Below are 14,026 nucleotides of genomic sequence, written 5' to 3' on the forward strand. Positions count from 1 at the left end.
GTGGCTGGTTACCCCTGTAACAGTCATGCCACTATTGCTTCAAAGGGCATGTTATGTCATTGTGTGTGTGCCCTTGCAGTTGATCTAGGGAGACCCCTCACCTTTGTGGCTACTTTTTGTTTCCTTGGCCACATGCCCTGATGTATCGGTTTTCTCTGCTGTGTTTTCCTCCTATAACATATAGTCTCACCCCAGGCCCCAGAGAAACAGAATCAAGTGACCGTGAACTGAAACTTATGAAAGCATGGTACAGAATAAACATCTCTTCTTTTTAATTTATTTTTATATATTTTATTTATTTGAGAGTGAGAAAGAGGGAAAGAGAGAGAGAGAGAGATTGAGAATGGGCATGCCAGGGCCTCCAGCCACTGAAAACGAACTCCAGATGCATGCGCCCCCTTGTGCATCTGGCTCACGCGGGTCCTGGAGAATCGAACCTGGATCCTTTGGCTTTGCACGCAAATGACTTAACCGCTAAGCCATCTCTCTGGCCCTAAACATTTCCTCTTTATCAGTTGTTGATTTCAGTTGTTTTGTGACAATGGTGGAACGGCAACTGACACACCAGGGTCTTGTCTTGGTTCTGACACTGGACACTATGGGCCATTGGTTCTCACTGGACTCATGCTTCTCATTAATACGAGAGGGGTCAGCTTGGCTAATATGTATTTTTTGTCTTTTCTTTTCTTCCCCTAGTTAGGGTCTCATTCTATCTCAGGCTGACCTGGAATTCACTATGTAGTCTCAGAGTAGCCTCGAACTCACCATGATCTTCCTACCTCAGCCTCCCAAGTGCTGGAATTAAAGGCTTGTGCCACCATGTCTAGCCTTTTTTCTTTTTCAAAGTAGGGTCTCACTCGTCCCGGCTGAGCTGGAGCTCACTCTGTAGTCCCAAGCTGGCCTCGAGCTCACAGTGAATCTCTTACTTCTGCCTCCCCAGTGCTGGGATTAAAGGTGTGTGCCACCGTGGCCTGCTCAGCTTGTCTAATCATTAGGCTTCCTTCTGGTTCTGGCTTTCCAAATTTGGGACCACACTCCCACTAAGGTGACGATGTTCTTGTTCCCAAAGGCATTATTTGCATTTCCACGCGGGGCAGAACTGTAGTCTTGAGGAAGGGAGGAGCGGTCGTGGGTTTCGAGGCCTCTTCTGTGGCTCAGGCAAGGTATTTCCCGGTCATGATATTTCTAGGAAAGTACAGATAAGGCGGTGCCTCGACCCAGCCCTGAAACTTACCTGCTGTTAAATTCAGCCCTGACTCACATTCAAGGAAGTAGCTGGGGTGCCGTGGGGCGACCCCTGGTAGCCCAGCGCTTTCCATGATTCATCTTCATCTAGCTGGTGTGAATAGGCTGACATTCCCCAAGAGGTCCTTAGGGCTTTATTCGTAGGCGTGGTGGTGTGATGTCCCCCATAAACTCATATGCTCTGAATGCCGGGTCCCCAGCTGATGACAGTTTGGGAGGGGGAGCCTTGCTGGAAGAGGTGTGTTGTTGGGGGTGGGCTTAGGGGTGTTATAGCCCAACCCCCCCTTGCCAGAGTTGGGTTCACTCCTCTGCTGCTGTTTTCCACCTGCCACGACAGAGGCGGTGTCCAGCCTCCGCTCATGCCCTGCTGTCCCCTGCCCTCATGAAGCTCCCCATAGATTGGTAGCCACAGTCAAACTTTCCTCCCATCAGCTACTTTGTCCCAGCAGGAAGGTAACTACAACAGCAGCAGGGCGAGAGTCGGTCCCTGGAGAGGCAGGAGGGTTGGGGATTAGACTTTAGGATCTTCTTGGCCACGTGACTTGAACAAGTCTCCTCGCTGGGCATCAGTTTGCCCTCATATCACATCAGAAAGTTAGAGCTGGTGGCCTGCTTTCCATACTGAGACTGGACCTCCCATTTCCTTAGCTGTATCATTATCTCTCTCTGGTCTGGGCCCTTGTTCACTTGTAACACTCCCTCACCCCATCTGCCATCCCGCCCACCTGGCACACTCCTCCATGGTTTTGCTCTCCAGCATCCAGGCTAGCACCATGTGAGAACGAACTCAGTAGAATGGGATGTTCAACAACGGGCATTATGGGAAACTGGAGAGGGTATTAAATTTAAAAAACAATTTAACTTTATTTTGAGATAAAGAGAGAGAATGGGCACGTCAAGGCCTCCAGCTGCAAATGAACTCCAGACCCACGTGTCGCCTTATGTATCTGGCTTACATGGTCCCTGGGGAATTGAACCTGGGTCCTTTGGCTTTTGCAGGCAAGCGCCTTAACCACTAAGCCATCTGGAGAGTGTATTTTTCACTGACACTATTCAAAGACTTTCAAAACCCATCATTGGTTTCCTGTGGCAAAGACACACCTTGTGTATCTGGCTAACGTGGGTCCTAGGGAATCGAACCTGGGTGCTTTGGCTTTGCAGGCAAATGCCCTAATGGCTAAGCCATACCTCCAGCCTGGGATTTCTCTTTTTCGTTCAGGAAAGTCCCTGGAAATATTTGCACCGTCTCACACTTACATATTACTAACATTTTAAAAGCCTTTCCAGCCCTGTGGTCTTTCTGTAAGGTGGCCCTAGAAGGAAAAATTATCCTCATTTTACAACTGAAAAAAACAGAGACATGGGAGCCCCAAGAGTTTGAATGTGGTGGTGCTTGCCTTAGACAGGCACGCTGCTCCCTCCCACATCTGGGAGAGCTGTTACAACCACTGATGGCTTTCTTCCCACTGGGCTCACATTCTTGCTCAGAGTCCTACTTCGTAGATCGTCCTGTTTAGCTCCTAGCTCAGTTTCCACTGACCCCTCTGCGGGCGAGGACTTCCAGACACGCGGAGCTGGACTGGACAGCTCGGTGCAGTGCTGAGTGTTCCCACAAGGTGGCGCTGTAACTTCCCTTGCTTTTACTTTCTATCCTGAAAACTTTTCTGAATTCGTGGACTGTTGCGGAAGAAATAGCAATGTGACTAACTGATGTGGATTTCCAATTTAATTAGATGATGTCATGCATTTACTCTGTTTTCAGGCTCTGAAAACTGGTTCTGGGCAGTTGCAAATGATTCTGTTTTCCTGTTCTGCTTTTAACATAATGGCAGCACGTCTTAGTAGAAAAGACCAGGGGGAGGGAATTACCATGGGATATATTTTATAATCATGAAAAATGTTAATAAAAATTTAAAAAAAAAAAAAAAGAAAAGACCAGGGGCTCTAAACTCTAACCCTGAGCTCACATATATGAACTTTCCACAACTTTCTGTTTTTTTTTTGAAGTGTGAGAGAGTCAGAGAGCGAGAGAGCGAGAGAGTGAGAGAGAATTGGCACGCCAGCGCCTCCAGCCACTGCAACTGAGCTCCAGACGCGTGCGACTCTTGTGCGCAGGTGTGACATTGCATGCTTGCATCACTTTGTGCGTCTGGCTTATGTGGGACCTGGAGGGTTAGACCTGGGTCCTTCCGCTTCGGAGGCAAGGGCCTTAACCATTAAGCCACCTCTCCAGCCCAGTTTCCTTTCTAAAAAATATTTATTTATATTTTTATTTAATGGGGAGAGAGAGAGGAGAAAAAAAAAAGAATGAGAATGAATGGGTACTCCAGGTCCTCTAGCTATTGCAAATGAACTTCAGATGCATGTGCTACTTTGTGTATCTGGTTTACATGGGTACTGGGGAATCCAGCCTGGGTCTTTAAGCGTCACCTGGCCAAGTTTTCTTTTTATACGTGTCTGAAAAAGACGCGCAAAGCAAAATGGAGACATTCATCTGGTCTTTCCTTCCTCTTGCAAAACTCAGGGAACTTTAAAAGATTCCTGCACAGTATGGTGGCGCATGCCTTTAATCCCAGCACTTGGGAGGCAGAGGTAGGAGGATCACAGAGATTTTGAGGCCACCCTGAGACTATATAGTGAATTCCAGGTCAGCCTGGGCTAGAGTGAGACCCTACCTTGAAAAACCGAAAAAGAAAGAAAGACTCCCGTTTCTGTGTAGATGCTCTTATTCTACCCTTTTATGACAGAGTGTTGGGCAAATGCAAGGCCTTATTTTATGAGCATAAGTATTTTTAAATACTTTATTTATTTGCAAGCAGAGAGACAGATATGGAGAGAGTGAGAGAATGAGAATGAGAGGGAGGAAACGGGTGTGCCAGGGCATCTTGCCACTACAGACAAACTCCAGATGCATGTGTCACTTTGTGCATCTGGCTGAAGTGGATACCGGGGAGTGGAACTTGGGCTGTCAGGCTTTGTGAGCAAGCTGAGCCATCTCTCCAGCCCCCTCATGCTTTTTTGTTATTGTTGTTTATTTTTATTCATTTATTTGAGAGTGACAGACAGAAAGAGAAAGAGGCAGATATATATATAGAGAGAATGGGCGCACCAGGGCCTCCAGCCACTGCGAACGAACTCCAGACATGTGCGCCCCCTTGTGCATCTGGCTAACGCGGGTCCTGGGGAATCAAGCCTTGAACCAGGGTCCTTAGGCTTCACAGGCAAGCGCTTAACCGCTAAGCCATCTCTCCAGCCTGCTTGCTTTTTTTTTTTTAAACTCACTGATTTCCATTAGGGTCTGTATGTTAAATTTGTGCATATGCTCATTTATAATTTTGTCCCTTATTTTGTGTATATGCTTAGATATCAAATTGATGGTAATTTTTTTATTTTTAATTTGTTATTTGTTTATTTGACAGAGAAAGAGGGAGAGAGAGGGAGAATGGATGCACCAGGGCCTCTGGCCACTGCCAACAAACTCCGGATGCATGCACCCCCTTGTGCATCTGGCTAATGTGGGTTGAACCTGGGTCATTGGGGTTTTGTAGGCAAACGTCTTAACTGCTAAGTCATCTCTGCAGCTCCTCTCCAGCCCTTTTAAAATTATTTTTATAAAGGGCTTGAGAGATGGCTTAGTGCATAAGTCACGTGCCTGCGAAGCCTAAAGTCCTGGGTTTGGTTCCCCAGTACCCAGGTAAGGCCAGATGTACAAGGTAGCACATGAACGTGGAGTTATTTTGTAGTGGCCAGTGGCCCTGGCATACTGTTCTCTAACTGTCCCTCTCTCTCAAATAAATAAATAGATAATAAAAAGAAAAATTTTATATTTTTATATTTTATTTTTACTTATTTATTTATTGAGAGAGAGAGAGAGAGAGAGAGAGCAAGAGCGCGAGAGAGAACTGATGTTCCATGGCTCCAGCCACTGCAAATGACCCCCAGATGCATGTGCCACTATGTGTGTCTGGCTTACGTGGGTTCTGGGAAATCGAACCTGGGTCCTTAGACTTCACAAGCAAGCCATCTTATTCACTAAGCTATCTCTCCAGCCTCCTTCTTTTTCTTTTTTTTTAAAAAAAATTTATTTATTTATTTTATTTTGAGAGCTTCAGACATAGAGAGAAAGACAGATAGAGGGAGAGAGAGAGAATGGGCGCACCAGGGCTTTCAGCCTCTGCAAACGAACTCCAGACGCATGCGCCCCCTTGTGCATCTGGCTAACGTGGGACCTGGGGAACCGAGCCTCAAACCGGGGTCCTTAGGCTTCACAGGCAAGCGCTTAACCGCTAAGCCATCTCTCCAGCCCTCCTTCTTTTTCTTTAAAAGACAGGCTCCTGTCTGGCCTTGAGCTTTAAATCCTCCCACTTCAGCTCCCTGAGTACTGGGATTATAGGCATGTGCCACCATGCCTAGAATTCCTTTTTTCTTTTCTTGTATCAGGTTTTGGGCCCTACCCAGCTATTGTTTCCTGATATTCATTAGAAGCACAAACATATGCATTATTACACCTGGTCACCCTTCAAATATCTAGAAAATAACTTCCTGTTGTTTTAATTTTTTTTCTCAAAATAAAACATTTCTACTCCAGTTAACCTTTCATTTTGATGCATCCATGAGTCAGACACTTGTTTTCAATATGAGGAGTCTGTTACTGGCCCTCTGGGCTATGAAGGGAGACTTGATGTCCTCTCTAGTGGAGCCTGGGAAGAAAAGGTATCCCTAGAGATCCATCTGTCTGTCTGTCCATCCACCTCTACCATTCTGTCTCCATTTGGGGAAATGTAACTCCTTTGGCTGTGGTTCTTTTTTTTTTTTTAAATTTTTTGTTTATTATTTTTATTTATTTATTTGAGAGTGACAGACAGAGAAAGAGGCAGGTAGAGAGAGAGAGAATGGGCGCGCCAGGGCCTCCAGCCACTGCAAACAAACTCCAGACGCGTGCGCCCCCTTGTGCATCTGGTTAACGTGGGTCCTGGGGAGTTGAGCCTCGAACTGGGGTCCTTAGGCTTCACAGGCAAGCACTTAACCGCTAAGCCATCTCTCCAGCCCTGGCTGTGGTTCTTGATTTTGATTGTATTCTAGAAGCATCTAGGACTTTCTCTTTTATTAAGCTATATGGTAGTTTGAATAAATGACCCCCAATATATTCACTGTTTTATTAGTTTGTAGTTTGCATCTGCAGCCACCTGGCTGGAGGCGGTGTCACTGGGCAGATCTTAAGGTGTGGTGGTGGGTTTGAGATTTCAATCTAAAGAGATGCAAAGTGTGCCTAGCTGAAGTCCTGAAGTGTGCTGTGCTGTGTGGTTTTTGGCTTTGCTTCTCGCTGTCTCTGCTTGGACCTGTGAAGGCAGGACAGCTTCTCCTGCCATTATGGAACTTCTCCTGGATCTGTAAGCTTCATTAAATCCCTTCCTCCATAACTGTGCCTGGTCTGGAAGTTCATCTCAGTGAATCTGAAGCTGTCTGCTACTAGGTGTAAGAAAATGGTAGCTTATTAACTCACACTTTATTATGGACCCCAGAGCGTTTGTTACAGTTTAAAATTATTTTAACCCACATACTGTAAATCCACTGCTTTTTAGTGTCTAGTTGGGTGAGTTCTGACAAATGCAAAGTCATAATCAACACCATGGTCAAGACAGAGAATTTTCTTTTTTAATATATATTTTATTTACTTATTTATTTGCATGCAGAGAGAGAGAGAGAGACAGACAGACAGACAGACAAACAGACAGACAGAGACAGAAAGAATGGGCTTACTAGGGCCTCTAGCAGTTGAAAACAAACTTTAGATGCATGTGCCAACTTGTGCATCTGGCTATATGAGGGTACTGGGGAATTGAACTGGGGTTGTTAGGCTTTGCCAGCAAATATCTTAACTACTGAGTCATCTCTCCAGCTCTTTAAAATATATATATTTTAAATTTTTATTTATTTATTTGAGAGCGACAGACACAGAGAGAAAGGCAGATAGAGGGAGAGAGAGAGAATGGGCGCGCCAGGGCTTCCAGCCTCTGCAAATGAACTCCAGATGCGTGCGCCCCCTTGTGCATCTGGCTAACATGGAACCTGGGGAACCGAGCCTCGAACTGGAGTCCTTAGGCTTCACAGGCAAGCGCTTAACCACTAAGCCATCTCTCCAGCCCTCTTTAAAATATTTTTACTTAGTTATTTGCAAGGAGTGAGATAAAGAGGAGAAGAGAGAAAGAGAAGTGGAATGGGTGCTCCAAGGCCTCCAGCCACTACAAATGAATTCCAGATACATGCACCAATTTGTGCATCTGGATTTAAATAGGTACTGGGGAGTCAAACCCAGGCTGTCAGGCTTTGAAAGCAAGTGTCTTTAACCAATGAGCAATCTTTCCAGCCCTGAAATGCTAATTATTTTGAAAGGAGAGGGCATGAAGGAAGAATACTGAAGGAGTTTCCTGCTTCTTAAAGTTTATTCCCTCATGGAATTTACAAATTTGACAGTGTCACCTACCTGGTACTGGTTTTGGAAGCACTCAGATGCTAGAAAGAAGCCAGGCATGGTGGCATGTGCCTTTAATCCTAGCACTCATGAGGCAGAGGTAGGAGGATTGCCAGGAGTTCGAGGCCAACCTGAGACTACATAGTGAGTTCCAGGTCAGTGTGGGCTAGAGCAAGACCTTTCTTTTTGAAAAAACAACAACAACAAAATGCTAGAAAGGTGATAAACCACATACGATTCTGAAGATAGGTAATGTAAAGCATGGTTGAGGTCCCTGCAAAAGGGGGACCTTGTGAGGCCATTACATAGAGCTGTGAAAATGTACTATGGGTTGCAGTGGAGACCCCAGGATATTGGAGATTCCAGGACTATGGGATGATTGCTAAGGAAAGTTTCAGGCTTACTTGTGGATTCTGCCTAGCTGTAAGTGGCACCAAAAGAGTGGCAGGGAGATATATGGCTTGGTGCTTAAGATGCTTGCCTGCAAAGCCCAAAGACCCATGTTCAACTCTCCAGGTTCCTGTAAGCACAGGGTAATGCAAGCACACAAGGTCACACATGCACACAAGGGGGCACACATGTCTGGAGTTTGATTGCACTGGCCCGAGGCCCTGGCATGACAATTCTCTCTCTCTCTCTCTCCCTCTTTCATTAAAAAAAAACAAAAAACAAAAAACGAGTGGCAGAGTTTCTGAGAAGTTTCTGGAGTCTGGAGGATTTTGTCACAAGTTCTGGGTTCTGGACACAGACCTGCTGTATTTGATGTTTTCCCGGAGTAAAAAAAAAAAAAATTAAATTGTTTTATTTATTTATTAATTAGATACAGAGGCAGAGAGACAGAGAATGGGTGTGCCAGGGCCTCTAGCAACTGCAAAAGAACTCCAGATGCATGGGCCATGATGTGCATCTGGCTAACATGGGGCCTGGAGAATTGAACCTGGGTCCTTAGGCTTTGTAGGCAAGCACCTTAACCGCTAAGCCATCTCTCCAGCCCACCCTGATGGTTTTTGATCTTGCATTGGTCCAGTCTTTCATTGTTATGCCTTTTTTTTTTTTTGACAATGGGAATGTTTACCGTAGGCCATTATGTGTTAGAAATATGTAACTTCTGCTTTATGTTTTGATTCTGCAGGACTCATAGTTAAGAAACTGTCCTGACTTTGGACTTGGTACTTTTGAACATTCTTGGGACTGGTAAAGTTGGACTGAGTACATTTTGCATCATCTGATGGCCATGAGTCTATGGAGGCCAGGGATGGAATGTGGTAGTTTGAACACAATGTCCCCCAGAGGCTCATGTGTTTTGAATATCTGGTCCCTGTCCTTCAGAGATGATGCAGTGGTTAAAGGTGCTTGCTTCAATACCTGGTTTCCAGCTGATGGAATTTTGGGACAGTTTTGGAACTTTTGGGAGGTGAAGTCTTGCTGGAGAAGGTATGTCACTAGGGCAGATCTTGAGGTCTATTAGTTGGGGCTACTGAGTGCTCAAGCTAGCTCATTTGGACTACTTCCTCCCATGATGCTGTAACAAGATGTGAGCCAGCTTCATGCTCATGTTATGTATTCCCTACCATGATGAAACGTCTCCTCAAGACTGTAAGCTAAAACAAGCCCTTTCCTCCCACATGCTGCTTTTGATAAGGTGTTTTGTCCCAGCAACAAGAAGGTAACTACTACATAAACTGCATTCTGCCCATGTCCCATGATCCTGACTGAAGCTGAGCTCAGAAGGACTAGAGCCAGGCGTGATGGCGCACACCTTCAGTCCTAGCAAACAGAAAGAGGAGGTTTGCTGTGATTCCAAGGCCAGTCTGGTACCACAGGTTAGGCTGGGCTAGAGTTAGACCCTGCCTTGAAGAAAAGAAAATGAAACAAAACAAAACAAAAAGCATTGGACTAATGTGTTTGATGGGAGAAATTTCAAGGCAGAAAAGCAGTGAGTATGTGGTCCTGATTCAGATCTATAATGGAAATCACAGAGCAGAAATACAGGAAGAATATTAAGTTTGGCAGGGATAGAAATGTAAGAAAACTTAAAGTCCTGGGCACTACTTTGGCTGTAATTGTTGAAGAGATTACCACAATTAAAAATAAGCCAACTCAGGGCTAGAGAGATGGTTTAGCAGTTAAGGCACTTGCCTGCAAAGCCTAATGACCTGAGCTTCATTCCCCAGTACCTCTGTAAAGCCAGATGCAAAAAATGGTGCATGCATCCAGAGTTCATTTACAGTGGCTGGAGGCCTTGGAGTGCCCATTTTCTCTTTCTTTCTGCTTCCAAATAAATAAAAAAAAATTTAAAATTTATTTATTTATTTATGAGGGGGGGGGGGAAGAGGCAAAGAGAAAGAGAGAATGGGCACACCAGGGCCTCCAGCCACTGCAAACGAACTCTGGATGCATGGGCCCCCTTGTGCATTTGACTTACATGGGTCCTGGGGAATCAAACTCAGGTCCTTAGGCTTCGCAGGCAAATGTCTTAACTGCTAAGCCATTTCCCCAGCCCAAATAAAAATATTTTAAAAATAAGCCAACTGCTCTGCATTGGGACAGTAAGGATACTGTGAGTGTAAGACCCAAACCATTGAAGGCCCTAGCCAGTAAGAATGTGGATTCTTTCGAAATGAAATGGCTTTCAGGAAGAATGATGAAGGATGTCTCTGCTTCCCAAGGTCAGCATATAGAAGCTGCTATAACTGTGTTCCAGGGGCACTGTGCTTTAACCTGACCTGGCAGCAGAACATGGCAGGACCACCCATGTGGTACTGGTTTTGGAAAAGTGAAAGGTATAAAACTGAAGAAGTCATGGGCATGTCACCATGGTTCCAGAGAAACGCTGAGGCTAAGCAACGTGAGGCAGGATCAATGTCTCTGCAAGGAATCCCCGTGAAGCCATGGTGAAGGTGATCACTAAGCTTTCAATGGATATTAGAGGTGCCAGGACAATGGGACATCTGCCAGCAAAAGCTTCTGGCTCATGGTGGACCTGGAGCATGAGAGAGGTTACAGGCTGGAGATTCAAGCTACCCAGGCCTTTTGGTGCCCATATGTGCCCACTACAAGTTGCGGATGGCACACACAGACCTTCTAGGTCTGAAGTGTGCCGTGTTGAGTTTCCATATTGTTTTGGTCTGGTCATTCCTTGCCATGTCCTCATTCTTTCCATTTGCATTGTGGAGGTTTACTTTCTGCCACAGCACGGAATAAGTATGTGTTGCAGTCAGGTTCGCATTGCTGGTAGAAATCACCCAACCAAGAGCAGCTTATGGGAAAAGAGGTTTATTTTGGTTTACAGGCTTGAGGGGAAGCTCCATGATGGCAGGGGAAATGACGACATCGGCAGAGGGTGGACATCACCCCCTGGCCCACATAAGGTGGCCAATAGCAACAGGAGAGTGTGCCAAACACTGGCCTGGGGAAACTGGCTATAACACCCATAAGCCCGCCCCCAACAATACACTCCCTCCAGGAGGCATTAACTCCCAAATCTCCATCAGCTGGGAACCTAGCATTCAGAACACCTAAGTTTATGGGGGACACCTGAATCAAAACACCACAATATGCGAGTTGTTTTTTAATATATTTTATTTATTTCTGAGAGAGAGAGAGAGAGAGAGAGAGAGAGAGAGAGAGAAAGAAACAGGCAGACAGTGTGTGTATGAGAGAGAATGGGCACGCCAGGGCCTCCAGCCACAGCAAACAAACTCCAGATACGTGCGCCCCCTTGTGCATCTGGCTTTACATGGGTCCTGGGGAATTGAACTTGGGCAGTTAGGCTTTGCAGGTAAAGTGTCTTATAGCCCCTTCCTACTTTTTATACAGTCCAGGGCCCTCAGCTTGAGGAATGGTTAGGTTGGGTGGTTTATTTTCTCCCCTCAAGTAATCTAATCTAGAAAATCCATAACGGATATGCCAAGAGAATTGTTTCCATGGTGATTCTAAATCCTGTTAGCTTGATAATCAGAAATGAAGCGTCACAGCTTCACATGGAAAATTCTTGGCTATGGCTTGAAAGAAGAAGCCAGTGGTTGGGGAGACATACAGTGGGTAAGATGCCTGCCACCCAAGGATGGGGACCCGAATTTGGGACCCTAGAACTCACATAAAATGCTGGGCACGGTGACAGGCGTGTGTAATCCTAGCACCAGGTGGGCAGAGACAGCCACATGGGATGCTTGGTGGTCTCTGGCTGGCGAGCCTTGTCCAGCTGGTTAGCTCAAGGTTCAGCACAAGACAAGCCTTGTGATCTTGCTAGAGGATCCCTCAATTCAGGTTCCTAGTGGCTCTGTTTCATCTGGTTAGCCCTGCGAGTTTCCTGTAGTACACTGTAGGCCTTGATCCAGGCCTAACCTCCCTTCATCAGCCTTCCAGTGAGGGTACGGCCATTGTGGCTAGCTATGAGGACCTCACTGGGCTTACTTATGGCAATTTATTTTTATTTATTTATATACACATATATTGGTATTTATTTGAGAGTGACAGAGAGAGAAAGAGGCAGATAGAGAAAAGAGAGAGAATGGGCGTGCCAGGGCCTCCAGCCACTGCAAATGAACTCCAGACGCGTGCGCCCCCTTGTGCATCTGGCTAACGTGGGTCCTGGGGAATTGAGCCTCGAACCGGGGTCCTTAGGCTTCGCAGGCAAGTGCTTAACCCCTAAGCCCCTAGTTTTCTTTATAAATATATTTTATTTTTATTTATTTATTTGAGAGCGACAGACAGAGAGAGGAAGAGGCAGAGAAACAGAGAGAATGGGCATGCCAGGGCCTCCAGCCACTGCAAACGAACTCCAGACGCGTGCGCCCCCTTGTGCATCTGGCTAACGTGGGTCCTGGGGAATCGAGCCTCGAACCAGGGTCCTTAGGCTTCACAGGCAAGCACTTAACCGCTAAGCCATCTCTCCAGCCCCTAGTTTTCTTTTTTAATGTGAGAAAGTGGGAGAGAATGAGAGAGAGAAAGAGAGAGAGAATTGGCACTCCAGAGCCTCCAGCCACTGCAATCAAACTCCGGATGTGTGTGCCATGTGCAATCTTATGTGCTTGCCTCACCTTGTGCATCAGGCTGACATGGGATCTGGAGAAACATGAGTCCTTAGGCTTTGTAGGCAAGCATCTTAACTGCTAAGCCATCTCTCCATCCCAATGGCATTTTATTTTTATTTTTATTTATTTATTTATTTTTGAGGCAGGGTCTTGGCTTTAGCTCAGGCTGACCTGGAATTTGCTCTGTAGTTTCAGGGTGGCCTCAAGCTCATAGTGATTCTCCTACCTCTGCCTCCTGAGTGCTGGGATTAAAGGCGTGTGCCACCATGCCCTGCTCCAGTGGCAATTTTTTTTTATAGTAGCATAGGGGACTAATCCCCTACACCCCCTATCTTCACCTTACTTTCTTCTAGGTGCACTTTGATGTTTGAGATGCTGCCTTTCCATTTATGGTTCGGGCCTGGTCTATTGCCTCCTCCTAAGCTACGATACTGGAGTGATTATAAACAAAGGGTAAGTGCTGGAGGGATGGTTTAGTGGTTAAGGGATTTGCCTGCAAAGCCAAAGAACCCAGGACTCATGTAAGCCACATGCACAAGGTGGCACATGTGGCTGGAGTTTCGTTGCAGTGGCTGAAGGCTCTGGCATGCCCATTCTCTCTCTATCTCTCTCTCTCTCAAATAAACAAAATAAATAAATTAAAAAAAAAAGCAAAGGATGAGCTAGAACATTTCATTACATCATACAGGCAATTCTGTAGGGAATGAGTTTTGTATCTGTTATTTTGTGTCATTTTTTTTTTTTTTTTGAGGTAGGGTCTCACTCTAGCTCAGGATGACCTCAGACTCAGGGTGGCCTCGAACTCTGGAGATCCTCCTACCTCTGCCTCCCGAGTGCTGGGATTAAAGGCGTGCACCACCATGCCTGGCCATCTTTGTATTATTTTTAAAGGTTGGCTTTCACTCTAGGCCAGGATGATCTGGAATATACTCTATAGCCCCAGACTGGCCTGGAACTATCTCTGTCTCCTGTGAGCTGAGATTAAAGGTGTGCATCGCTATGCCTGGCTCAGTTTTTTATTTTTTTTATTTTTTATTTTATTTTTTTAATTTTTATTAACATTTTCCATAATTATAAAATATATCCCATGGTAATTCCCTCCCTCCCCACCCCCACACTTTCCCGTTTGAAATTCCATTCTCAATCATATTACCTCCCCATTACAATCATTGTAATTACATATATACAATATCAACCTATTAAGTATCCTCCTCCCTTCCTTTCTCCACCCTTTATGTCTCCTTTTCAACTTACTGGCCTCTGCTACTAAGTA

Source organism: Jaculus jaculus, chromosome 13 (assembly GCF_020740685.1).
Source record: "Jaculus jaculus isolate mJacJac1 chromosome 13, mJacJac1.mat.Y.cur, whole genome shotgun sequence".
Classification (NCBI taxonomy): domain Eukaryota; kingdom Metazoa; phylum Chordata; class Mammalia; order Rodentia; family Dipodidae; genus Jaculus; species Jaculus jaculus.